General features: G+C 33.5%; 1 protein-coding gene across 1 annotated transcript in view; it reads right to left on the bottom strand.

The window, feature by feature from the left end:
• The window catches only part of UTRN (utrophin), a 674,836-nt gene that overhangs the window by 296,789 nt on the left and 367,117 nt on the right, over positions 1-10,930 (bottom strand). The gene's annotated exons all lie outside the window — the stretch shown is intronic.

Genomic DNA, 10,930 nt, shown 5'->3' with positions numbered 1-10,930 from the left:
TTTTTTTTTTACTTTATTTTTAGCATTTAAAAAATAGAAGATTAAAATTTATTTTTTTACTACAGTTCTGAAAACTTTTTAATTTTTTCTTACTTTTAAAAATCCTTTACATAAAATATCAGGAATTTGGAGTAGAAGAAACTACCTTTATAAATTGACTAGTGTAACACTCTTATTTTACAAATTGAGTCAACCAAAACAGTGACAAATTGACTAATAATACAAAGCTAACTAAAAACAGAGCTGGAGAAAACTCAGCTTTCTTACCCTCTAGTCCAAGAATATTTCCATTCCATTGCATTGCCTCTGTCCAAATTCATAAGCAATCTGAATGTTTTCTTTTTGCTTTCTTTGTATCCTCAGCAAGTAGTATAATAATTGGCACATAGTAGATGCTTAATGAATACTTTTAAAGATGACAATGACAATGTTATAGCATAGCATCAAAATTTTAGTAACCAGAAAAATGCTACAATTAAAAGTTTAAAGTATTTTAAGTCATTATTATAAGACAAATACCTTTTTAAACTAGAGCTCAATCACAATTGTTATAATAAGTATCCTGTTTAGATTAAGCCTACAACAAAACTGAAGGCTAAACATGAAAGGGAAGGTCTATAAAATTCACTTGAAAAAGACTCTTAGCAATATATACAAGCATATGTACTTACGTGTGTGTGTGTTTCTCAAAACAAACAAACAAACAAACAAACAAACAAACAAACAAACAAACAAACAAAAAACCTGTGGGTTACTTGAACAACTTATCACTCGCAATGGCAGAATGGGTTCTCTAAGGGGTAACTACTCTCAGGGTTGTAAGGCTACTCCTATTTCTATAGATCCTCGGCCTCTGCTGATGTGTTTTCTTCAAAAACCCTTCCTATAGAATTAATTAGTATTTAGAAGAAGCATTTACTAAATTGATAGTATAAAAAGAGTTAGTTTAAAAAAAACTCTCCTAAAAGTCTGGGCACATTCTCCAACAAATATGCACATTCTCCAACAATATACACAATATTCATTGACCAGTAGGCTCAAACTATATCAGAAAGCAATATAAAGTATACATATAAGAATGGGCATGACAAATGTATTTCTTAAAAAAAAAACAAACAACTTTTAGAACTAGAAAGAGATTTTGCCTTTTATAGAAGTCTTCATTCAATTCTCCTTAACTTGTGCAACCAGGATTAGTACTTCTCTCCACCACAAGGCTGCTTCCTTCCTCAGGTGACTCTAAGAATACGTTTGTTTTTCAAAGTTAGTTACTTTTGATCTAGTAGAATGCATGATCTCCTATAGATCCAGTCCATTTTGTACCATAACATAGTTAAGAAGGGGGAAGGAGATGGTCCACAATCCCTACCCTATAATACTACTCTGGTTCAGGCACAAAAATTTTCTTTTTGAAAAGCACTCCCAAGTCTGAAATCTTTTTAAAGCTGTCTTGGGAAGTCAAATCTGGCTTTTAGAGTTTAATACATAAGCCTACTAAACATGGTTGATTCTCTCAACCAATTAGAGTATTCCTTTTTGACCAAATTAAAGAGCAGTTTTTATCTGATGAGATGATTAAGGTTTTAAACATATATTACTTATAGATTACAATCTGATCGTGTATAATTCCATCAATGGGAGATTGTAGGGAAATTTCTTAACACCCACTACTTTGTTGACTGATTTATCAAAATGAAATTTTGTTGGGCCATCTGTGATGACAATGACTTTACTGGAGTGAGGGGGAGGTGGGATAGAACTCCTCTGCTCCATTACACATGCCTACCTTAGCCTAATTACCAAACAGTAATTGCATTGAACAGTATTTCACTTTTTCACACTCTCTCACTTAGTTTGAATAGTCACTTCTATTACTTCTTAAAATATAAAGATAAGCATAAAGAAAGTGAGGATCACTTTCTTTTTCAAGAAAATTGTAGTAAATTTAAATGTTAATATGGTAAAAATAAAACTTATTAAATTCTTCTTGGAATCTTTTTTTTAATTAAATGAGAAATTTTTATCTACTTGGAATGGTACAGGCATAATTCTGCCTAAAATTCCATATCTTCATAATAGCACAGGCATGATAATCTCTCAAGATCTTTTTTAGTTCAAAGATTTTCTTTTTTATTAGAATTCTAATGATACACAATTTCAAATTTTTTAAATTAAGACATGGACTTAGACACAATAAAAGATACATTTGTGTCTCTTTATTATCCTTTATAAGAAGTTATGACTTATGCGACTAACACTTTACATGACTATTACAGTTGAGCATTAAGTAATTTAAGCATGAAAACTCTATGTAATTTTAAGAAGCAAAGTTGTTGTCCAGGTCTTCAAAATGTGAAGAGTTTTGAAGGGCCTAGGGATTTTCCAAATGACATACTGGTACTAAATGAAATAATACAGTTTCCTTTAGGGACACAATAAACTCTTACAAAGTCCTAACATGTTGCATTCCTTCTATGTTAATGATGGAGTCCCCAGTAAAACTCTTAGTCCTTTATACTTCATGAGACCTTCACTGCCATGCTCTTGCTCCATTTTACAGAGGAAAATCTAGGAGAAAGATGTTTCATATTCCCTGTTATAAGCACAGTCTTCATCTTTATCTCTCTTACTCAGAATTACTTCAATTAGGGTCTTATGTAATCATAAATGCTATATATTATAATATTATATGGTTTTGAAAGCTAAGAAGTCCAGGGCAGCTAGGTAGCTCAGTGATTCAGAACCAGGCCTAGAGATGGGAGGTTCTGGGTTCAAATCAGGCCTCCGACACTTCCTAGTTGTGTGACGCTGGGAAAGTCACTTAATCCCCATTGCCAAGCCCTTACCACTCTTCTGCCTTGGAACCAATACATAGTATTGATACTAAGTAAGGATTAAAAAAAAAAAGAAACCTCTTATAAGTCAAAATATCACATTCATGTTAATGTTCAACTCCAGAAGTAAAAACCAGTAGATGTCAGTCAAACTGTACTTTGCCTCATGAAATCTATTTAATCTACTAATTGCATGCCTTCATTTTGGGATCTTGGCTTGATTCTATAGAAAGTTAAACATTCAAACTAAGGATACAAGGGACATTAAAAATTCTTCATATGAATTTCCCATAGGAAAAAATCCAAGGCAATGAATTAAGTACTAGGAAAATATCACATCTTTCTCCTTAAGAAGATTGGGGCAAAATGAACATTCACAACATATGGATACAATGTCATGTAATTTCTTTAAAGGAATTATACCTAATTTGCATAATTTTGGAGCAAAACTTCAATGCTTTTAAAATCTAAGTAAACAGTTTTCAAATCTCCCTTTAATTGTCTATATAAATATATGTCATGGAAACTAACATAACTGAGTCCACAAGCCATTATTCTATCCTCTTTGAATTTGGAAAACAATCAGTTTTAGGATTGATTTATTTTCTAAAGATAAATTGAACTAATAAAAGACCACATTGCTGACCTGTTATAATTTAGGGACAATATAAATAGAAGTAAGCCAAATACATATTATTTATTCTCTCAGACTGATAAAATGTTGAACATCATAAAATGGTATTTTATATTTCTCTAAGAATCATAAATTTCTAAGAAAGAAATGATCATAGATAGGTATAAATCAGTGTTAGTATTTTAAAAGAAATAAGGCAAATATGCATTAGAGAATGCTTTCCCTTCTTATAAATATGATTACATAGCGAGTTGTCCATTTTATATTCCATGTTGCAACAGAGCTAACTATTTAGGAATGAAATAGGTATAAAGACACAAGAATACATATACATCAAATAATATATCATTACCACTTAACCCCAATCTTTCTTATCTGGCACACCTGTGAATTCTGAGCTAATGATTCTGTCAACCACCTTTCCACAGAACTGCAAATTTCAGGCCCCAGCAATTATGCACTTCTAGTCTATGGAATTTCCTATATAGGGAAAATTTTAGTAAATAGGTAATTATGTGAATCTCATTTTTAAGGTGGTTCTCAAAATAGTTTTCATATTTGCATGTTTCAGATACAGCATAATTTTGATAGTCACAACTTGTTTATAAGAAAATTATTAACAGTATTTCTAGTAAAACAACAAATCTGTGATGTCATCAATGTTGCATTCCCTCCAGATCACTATTTATATACACCTGTTCATTCTGAAAGACTATATTTTACAATTATTTTGCCCAATTTCCCAGGTCCCTTCATCACAAACAGTATGTCATATTCATAGAACAACACAAGCACATAAGGAAAAATAGTGACCTGTTAATAACTACTTTTATCTTTTTCAAGCAATAAATTCATTAAACAGGTTGGACATGATAGCTTCTAAGATCCTGTCCAACTCTGTGAATTCAATGTCAAATTGTTAGGAATAAATAAATATTCATTAACTGAATTAACCTCATAGTACTATCTTTCATTATACTCAGAAAAAAAATTAGGTATCCAAATAAATAAATCCCTATTCCAGCCACCACCTCTAAACTAAGCCTTTCTCATTAACATCCTTTATCCCTACCATAAGTTTGAACTTTTCCTGGAAACCACTTAGGAACTCTCTGACATACAAGATTTTTCACTTATCCAATTCAGAAATCCACAAAAAATCTGGCCTCTACAATTGCCAGGCACAACCTTATTTTCACTGCCCAATCTTTATGTGTTATTTTCATCAAATAAAGCTCTATTGCTTATATTTGTAAACCCAGGGCTTATTAGGCTTACTCAGTCTGTCTGTCTGTCTGCTGTTGCTCCCTTGTTCCCTCCAGCTCCTTTTCCATCCTTTTCTCTTACCATTTATCCAAAAGCAACCATTTCTGAGCATATTCTTTATATTAATATGCATGCATCTGCTGTATTTTTTTTAAACCCTTACCTTCTGCTTTCGAATCAATGGTTCTAAGGCAAAAAAGTGTTAAGGGCTAGGCAATGGTGATTAAGTGACTTGTCTCAGGTCACACAGCTAGGAAGTGTCTGAGGTCAAATTTGAATCCAGGACTTCTCGTCTCTAAGGCTGCCTCTCAAATCACTGAGCTACCTAGATGCCCCCAGCTGTATTACTTCAAAACAGTCATTCTTCATCTTGAATGTCCACTGTTTAAGTACACATGAATTAAGTAGTTAAAATTACTTTTGAATATATAACAATCTGTAGGAAATAAAGCTACTCAAGTTTTGATTCATAAGCAAGAAATACAAATAAAGATGACCTAAGATCAATTATCAATTCAATTTATCCTTCCTTGCTTTGACAGTGTTTCTCCTTCTCTTCTACCAAAGCTAGAGTCTAGATTCTAGACTCTAATTCTTGCCACCCTACCACCAACTATAAATATGAAAAATGATAAAGGCTTGTATAAATATATAAATTAGTATTTTAATTAAAGCCATGCTGATAAAGTTATTAGACCACGCGCTTGTAAGAATTCAAAACCGCCGCCCTCGCCATTACTGTCTCCTGTCTCCTCCCCAGTCTGCTGGCCAAGAGCCACTCCCTCCTAACCCAGGAGATTTAAAACTCTTCTCTGCGTCGATGTAGGCCTCCCCACGCCCAAAGAACTGGAAACGGAAACCCGTTGGACCACGGGAAATGTAGTTTGATACATTTCCCAAATTTCACTTTTACACAATCCAAATTAATTTTCCATGAAAGAATATAAAGAATTCTTGCATCATATTTCCTCACAAAGATATTCTCAAAGTTATGATTAATGGATTTATTGGGTGACCCTGAAGTTTAAAAAAAAATAATTTTTAAGCCAAAAAAGAAAGAAGACAGTTATTGGATAATTATACAACTAATACCAATAAAAATGATTTTTCGCTTATATACACAGTTGTTTCTAAATTGACTAACACTAATGGTTCTCAGACAAGTGAAACCAAAATTCAATTTGACCTAAGTCCTTAAAAGCAAAAGTCATTGGCCCTGGGGCAAAAACGACTCAAGACATTCCAACAACTTATGAAGCATATAAAGACTCAGCTATGTCAATTGTGACATATACTCAACTTTTGACAAGTTAATGCTATTGAAGAGAGGCATAGACACCCCTTTCACCAGTCATTAATGCAAATGGGTTACATGTGGATTTTTAAAAATCAGACTGATTTGCTATATTTGTGATTAACATGGGCTACTAAAATAATTTTCATTGTCTGAGTACAAAGTGATAGTATGTAGAAAATACAGTATAATTTAGACTTTAATATTTATTGAGTGGGAGGGAATTTTTTTTAAGTTTCTTCCTCTCACCCACCCAACCCCTAAATCAGCAAAAAGAACAAAACTACATAATCTGTTGTTTTGAAAGAATCCCATTAGTTCATAAGACTAGTCCAACAATGTTTTTAATCAATAAGCATTTTTTAATAAATTAGTATATTTCAGGCACTCTACTAAATGCTTAGGTTATGAAGAAAAAAAAGAGAGGAAAGAAAAAGTCTTCCCTACCTTCAAGGAGTTCATATTATATGGCAGAAAGAACACATAGTATAAGAAAAGCTGAGTGATTCATACAAGTTCATAGGTACTTAATGGTAAAACCCGGTACTCTTAGCAATCTGATGTTTTTCTTTTTATATCATGCTATCTCACAATTACCTAAACCAACTATGTTGGTAACAGTTGATTTCCTTCACTATCTAGGTAGCACAGAAAAGAAAGTGCTAGAGATGAAGTCAGGAGAAACTTGAGTTCAAATCCCACCCAAGAAACTTACTAGCTTTGTAACTCTAGGCAATTCTGCCTCTGTTTCATCATCTGTAAAATGGGGGAAATAATAGCACATTCTTTCCAGGGATGTCTGAAGCATAAAATAAATGTCTAAAGTGCTTTGTAAACCATAAATGGCTATATGTAATGATGATGATTATTAAGTAGGACCATGAACAAGGATCTTATTTATTATTATGAACTAGGATCATATACAAATTATTAAATAGGAATATTTCTAACCTAAAAACTCTTTTCTAAGTTAGAATAACTCTCTTATTCTAAGATGTCATTTTATAATTTATAAGATATATTGCTGGCCTCGTTACCTTTGTTTAATAGCACCACCTTTATAAAATCATAAAGAATAAAAAAAATGAATTCTTTTTTTCTAGAACTTTTTTCCATTGGATAGAGCACCCAGGCTTAGAGTCAGAAAGACTCATCTTCCTGAGATCAAATTTGGCCTCAGTCAGCTACAAGTTGGGTGACAGTGGGCAAGGCACTTTGATCCTGTTTATCTCAGTTTCTTTATCGATAAAATGAGCTGGAGAAGGAAATGGCAAAACACTCAAGTAACTTTGTCAAGAAAGCCCCAAATGGGGTCACAAAGAGGCAAAAACAGGTATACAACAATAACAAGAGTTTGTCCTATAATTTATAAGAAATATTACTGCCCCCCTTTATTTTCTTCAACAGTACCTACTTCATAAAATCATAAAGATAGAATAAAAGTGAATCCTTTATCCTAAGCATTGATGCCTAATCCTAAATCATTTCATCTCAGATAACTTTAAAGTACTTTCCATCTTACCATTAGTATTGTCTTCATTCCTCCTAATCCCTGGTTCTGTCCTCCCTTACCAGACAGCAGCTTGTTGACATTCACTCTATAACCACTATTTATTGGCTGATACTAAAAGTACTGAGAAAGAATGCCCACTGGATTTGGAGTCCATGACCTGAGTTCAAAACCCAGCACTGCACCTTATTACCTAGACAGGATAATTAACCTCTCTGGATCTCAGTTAGGGAACTGGACTACATGATTTCTTAAGTCCATTCCAGCTCTAAATGCTCAGATTTGTTAAAGAAGCACGTTTTGCTTCGATGTGCTGGGTCCATAGCCACCCCAGTCTGGTGCAGTCTCCAACACAGCATGGCAGAAGCCCATCAAGGAACTCTGCTGGCAGAATGCATCTTATGGCAACATTCCCAGTACCCTAGTGGGTTCACAGGCGTAACTCCATTTCCCTTGCCAACAGGACCATAGCTCCAACACTGTTGGCAGGAAAGACAACCAGAAAGCCCTATGCCCGGTCCCTTGTGCATAGTAAGCACTAAATAAATGTCCACTGATGTAAACAAGAAAAAAAGAATGATTCCAGAACAGATAATCAAGAGGAAAAAATACACTATGTAAAGGAAAGCTGTCCCAATCACTGACCTTTATATTCTGGGTATGTCTATATTATATTCAAACTTTGTTTCTCTAAAAGGATAATAAAGTATTTGATAGACTCTGACAGAGGGAGAATGGGGGGAAATTTCCTTCCTCCTCCCCAAAGCAAAACTTATGACATCTTTCCACAGGAGAGGGAGAAAAAATTACTGACTGGCAATTTATGAAGAACTGTACACGGTGAGGCATACTCCTTAAAAATAATTAATTTGAGCTGATATTTAAGAGCACCATCTGCTGAAATAATTTTTAAATGACCTTTAACCATCCAAAATGTGACAAATACTAAATTAAGAAACAGGAGCTCCGAGTCACCCCTCGGCAGAAGTTAGGAAAATGTTACAAAAGGGACAGGCTCTCTGTAAGTAAGCGTTGTAGCAATTACTTTATCTCATTCATGTGCAAATAATTTCTCAAGTGTCAAAGCTTATTTGTCTCTGTTAAATAAAAGTTGCCCTGTTGTGACATGAGTATCCCCCATAATTTCAGTCCTGAAGAGCACCTTCATGAATTTTACTGTTGTTATTATGAGACCTCAATACTGTTTTCATCTCAAATGAAAATTTTCACTTCTGTCCAGGATTTGGGAAATGTTTCAAATGGTGGGTTAAATTGTCAAGGTTTCGAGTTTTATCTGAATATTTACACAATTAATGATTCTATCTACAAATTCTACTTGAATTAATGAAAAAGATTAATAAAGTATTTAATAAATAGATTAATGAAAAAAGGAGAGAGGAAGAGAGATGGAACATCATAGAAACCAGCAGATCTCCCAAGGTGGGGAAACCTGCTCTTGCACATAATGTGTACGTCATTCTTGGCAAATTACTTCAAGGAACTTAAACTCTCAGGGTTCCAGTTAATGTTTTAAGATTGTAGTTTGCACTGATGAAAGGTTTTCTTATCAGGAGTTCTATGGACCAATGAAAGCACACGCAAGCACACATGCAGCACACCCCAGAATAAGCAAAAGAATGAAACACTATTATACATATACAGTCTCCCAAAGTCATGCCATATATGTTTCTTGGATGGTTGCATGTCTATTCTGAAAGGAAAAATGACAACTGAAAGACTTGCTGTTTTAAAGAAGTTGAAGGAATACCTAGAGACAAGCCAAGTAAATGTTCGTGCAAAGGTAAGTCAAGGCACATTTGCTTTTCAATCTACATGTGCCACATTTTTTAAAGGAAACTAGAACACATAAATTCTTTTTTTTTTTTAACCCTTGTACTTCGGTGTATTGTCTCATAGGTGGAAGTGTGGCAAGGGTGGGCAATGGGGGTCAAGTGACCTGCCCAGGGTCACACAGCTGGGAAGTGGCTAAGGCCGGGTTTGAACCCAGGACCTCCTGTCTCTAGGCCTGACTCTCACTCCACTGAGCTACCCAGCTGCCCCTACATAAATTCTTAATAATTCTTTATTATGATTCCTACCTTTGGCCAAGCTTTAAAAAAATTCTGTTGAAACTTTCCTAAGCACTTTTACCATAAATATATTGCTTTTAACATAATTACTCTAGCCATGACATTGCATTAGTATTTTGATTCTTCACTATCACTGTGAATTCATGCACATCTGATGTCTAAGTGATTAATCCTACCTCTAATTTGAACTTTCATTTGGGAAAATAAATATACATGATGAGTATTAATATTTTAGTTGACAGAAGAACACAAAATATCATTGTTGTAATATTTTTCAATCATAAAGGCCAGTGGTCACCCATTACTAGATTGTGGCCAAAGGCTATAATCTATTTCTCCAGTTTATAAGTTAAAAAGGTATAATTCTAACTAACCTAAAAACACTTTTGATTATTTTAAAAGGATATACTCTAATTTATAAGAAATATTACTATACCTCTTTTCTTTTTTTAAATAGCTCCTCCTTCATCAAATCATAAATATAAAAAATTAATCTTTCATTTTAAGCTATCCCATAAACAAGATCTTGCCTGTGCCTTGAGACTAAATGTGTGCATTATTTTGTTTAATGTTCATAGTCATCACAATAAATCAAGTAGCAGGGTAGGAAGCTAGAGAAATAATTTGAAGGAAAAATGGTAGCATGAAATCCTAGCCAAAAGAAAGGGCAATATAAACATTTTAACTTGGCTTTAGGTCAAGTTTAAGTTTTGAAGAAAAAAAGAACATAACAGTAACTGAATATCAAATACAATAAGTTTACATTATTTTCCTGCTTAAAAGAAATGAATAATCTAAGAAATAAATATAATAAATGCATGTAGAAAAAATTTTGTCTAGGAACACTGAATTCTCATGCCTAAATATAATTTAATAAATTCATGTTAATGTTTATCTTTATTAGTGAAAGGTATCATATAAAACTTTCTTTTTTTAAGTATATTTTACTTTCTATACTCTACTTTCCTTTGGTAGTATTAAAAGTACAGACCTTTGGCAGAGATGGATGGATGACTCAAGAAGCTTAACTTTAAGCATGTGATTATATTAGAATGCTTAAGACCATTGATGACCTTTATTCACATATAATACTTGAAAAGAAACAATTAGAAGAAGGATTAGGTGGGGAGGGGAACAATCAGAAGTTATTAAATCCATTTCCCTTTCCTTTAGGAGGGGACAACACATAAATCAACCAATTATGTGGGGATTGCGTTCTTTGAAGCTTTGCACCTCAGCAATCTATTAGAGTACATAACAATAGCATCAGGCCAATCTAACTAATCTAAATCATCCTGCCAG

This window comes from Gracilinanus agilis, chromosome 4, assembly GCF_016433145.1.
Source record: "Gracilinanus agilis isolate LMUSP501 chromosome 4, AgileGrace, whole genome shotgun sequence".
Taxonomy (NCBI): Eukaryota; Metazoa; Chordata; class Mammalia; order Didelphimorphia; family Didelphidae; genus Gracilinanus; species Gracilinanus agilis.
This window is presented reverse-complemented; position numbering and strand designations above follow the sequence as displayed.